The sequence below is a fragment of the Rattus rattus genome, chromosome 6 (assembly GCF_011064425.1).
Source record: "Rattus rattus isolate New Zealand chromosome 6, Rrattus_CSIRO_v1, whole genome shotgun sequence".
In the NCBI taxonomy this organism is placed as follows: Eukaryota; Metazoa; Chordata; class Mammalia; order Rodentia; family Muridae; genus Rattus; species Rattus rattus.
Window position 1 is genome coordinate 155,493,298 of NC_046159.1, and position 2,927 is coordinate 155,496,224.

Sequence of the window (2,927 nt, forward strand, 5' to 3'; positions counted from 1 at the left end):
ATGAGCAGGAGGTAGCAACCACCTATGTGCTTCAGATGACAGGAAATCCTTAAAGGGCCTTCTATCTCCATAACATTCTTAAAAATCTAGTGCTGTAGGGCATGCAGAGATATTTCTTCTAAGGTGAAGGGGAAGGTATTGTACCTGATTTCTCCCACCATCAAGGTAGAAGTACAATGTTTAGTTGGCCTATTTGGATTTAGGAGACAACACATTCTTCACTTGGGTGTGATATTCTAGCCCGTAAACCAAGTGATTCAGAATACTACAAGCTTTGGGCTAGTTCTGGAACAGGAAAGGTTTTTCAACAGGTCCAGGCTGATGTGTAGCTCTACCACTTGGGAACCTATGACATGATTTTACTTAAGTTTTCAATGGAAGATGTGAAATGCTTTTTGGAGCCTTTAACAGGCCCCTACACACAAATCAAAGAAGTGATATTTGGAATTTTAGAAGAAGGATCTACCATCATCTACATACAACTATTCTCCCTTTGAAAGATAGCTCTTAGACTGCCACTGGGCCTTAGTGAAAACTAAACTTTTGACAATGGGCCACCAAGTTACCATGCAATCTAAGCTGCTCATCGTGAGCTAAGTGTTATCAGACACATTAAGTCATAAAGTAGGACATGCATAGCAGTGATCCATTATAAAATGAAAATGTGTTTTGCCAAAGCAGGCCCTGAAGGCACAATCAAGTTACATAAAAAAATTTGCTTAAATGGATTCTATTCCCATTATAATGTCTCTGCAACCAAACATGTACCTATAGCCTCAAGGTTATACCCAAAGATCAGTTGACTAAGATAAGGCTAGGACCTAGTTTACTGATTGTTCTGTGCTTCATGCAGGTACTGCCCAGAAGTGGACATCTACAACCCCTGTCTGAGACAATCCAGACACAACTAAAACAAGCAAAGAGAAACCCCCACAGTGGGCAGAACTTTTGGCAGTACACATGGACATACATTTTATTTGGAAGGATAAATGACCAAATATATAATTGTTTACTGACTCATAGACTGTGGCCAAAGGTTTGGTTGGATGGTTAGGAACTTGTAAAGAGCATGATTGGAAAACGGTGAGAAAGACATCTGAGGGAGAAATATGTGAATAGATCTCTGAAATGACTGAGGATGTAAAGGCTGCACAGTTCCAGAGATGGGTTAGAGTGTGCACTAGAGAGAACTAGGTGACTGGAAGACATGGCACTGTAGGTCCTGTGTATTTGGCACATGTCATTCTGCAGACTGATTCCCACCCCATCCCCTACTCTATCCCACCTCCCCTACACCCCATTCCAACCCCGACTCCTCACACCCACCCCTGCTACCTCACCTCCCTCATGCACAAGGTGCATCTGCACATTGGAGCTGACAGCAGGTGTGGGGTTGGGAGAGACTGCACGTTTGCCCAGATATGGGGCGGTCAGAGCAGCTTGGCATGTAGGCCACAAGCAGAGTGCTGATTCCAGAATCAGGTTGAACTGACCCAAGGTGGTGGAGCTAGCCACTGCCAGTTGCTAAACATCAGGGGGAGCATTGGAGACAACATAAATGAAATTCAAGGCCGGAGCACAGATGATCCTCTGATCGGGTTTGGAATTGTGCTTAAGTACTGGAAAAAGAAAAGAAACTGGGTATACAAGTCATAGACAGAAATAAATAGTTAAAAAGTAATAAAGTACTAAAAATGAATCAATTAAAATTAAAAAGAATAAGACACATAAGGATGAAAAAACCAAATAACACCCATATAGAAACCCAAATATTTGGACCCTACAAAATGCTATCTTAGATGGTTTAAAAACAGAGATAGAAAATGAAAAGACAGATGAGGTAACTGAGTTTGGCTCAATACCAATTATAATTACTATCATTCTGGTCTTTCATATTTTATTCTTAAAAGTCATAGTGGCTTTCAATGCCTTCTTAAACAAAAGGATTTAAAGACTTAGAGACACAGGGAAAGGAAAAATGTGAAAAAATGGGAACAAGCCTTAGGAAGAAAATATTAGAAAAAGTTATAAATAAAATGAGAAAGATGCTTAGAGACAGAGAAATTAAGACAGGAGCCTACTGTACCAGCATATAATGAAATAAAAGAAGGTCAATCAAAACTGGTTAGAAAACTAACCTTAGCTTATGCGGTTACTATATGACAAATACTGACAGGCAATATTCACCCCAAAGGTTTTTAAAGAATTTGCATGGCATCCTATAGATGTGCTAGATCTTAAAAAGAAAATTAAACAATCTGTTGCTTAATATGGTATGCATATACCATTTGTGAGGCAGATATTAAATTCTTGGACAATTCAAAATAGAATAATACCCCAAGATTAGAAAGATGTGACAAAAGGAATATTAGAAGCTGGTCTTCAATTACAATACATCATGATGGAAAGAAGAAGCTAAAGAGACAAAAAAAAAAAAGAGAAGTACGACAAGAAGCATCAATATTTCCCAAGATCAATTACTTGGTGAAGGTCAATATACTGAGGTACAGATGCCAATTGAATATGAGAAAGCCACTTTGGCATTATGTTGTTTTATGGTAGCTTTAAGTGCTTGTAACTGTTGAAGAAATAGGAAAAAGATTTGAACCATTTACTCAGATTATACAAGGCCCAAAAGAAACATTCACTGACTTTTAACAAAGATTGACTTCATTTGTAAATATCAGATCCAGAAGATAGGAAAGCACTGATTGAATCTTTAGCTTTCTAAAATGCCAGTGTTGAATGCAAAAAGGTGATCAGGTCCTAAAAGACCTAATACTGATAGCAATAGATGAATGGAATAGAAATACAGCTGATACTGGTGTTCATTCACATGATGTAATTTTAATAGAAGAGACCTCCAAAGGTTTTGAGAAACTTTTGAGAAAACTGTCAAATGTCTTAATTGTGGTAAGCAAGATCAT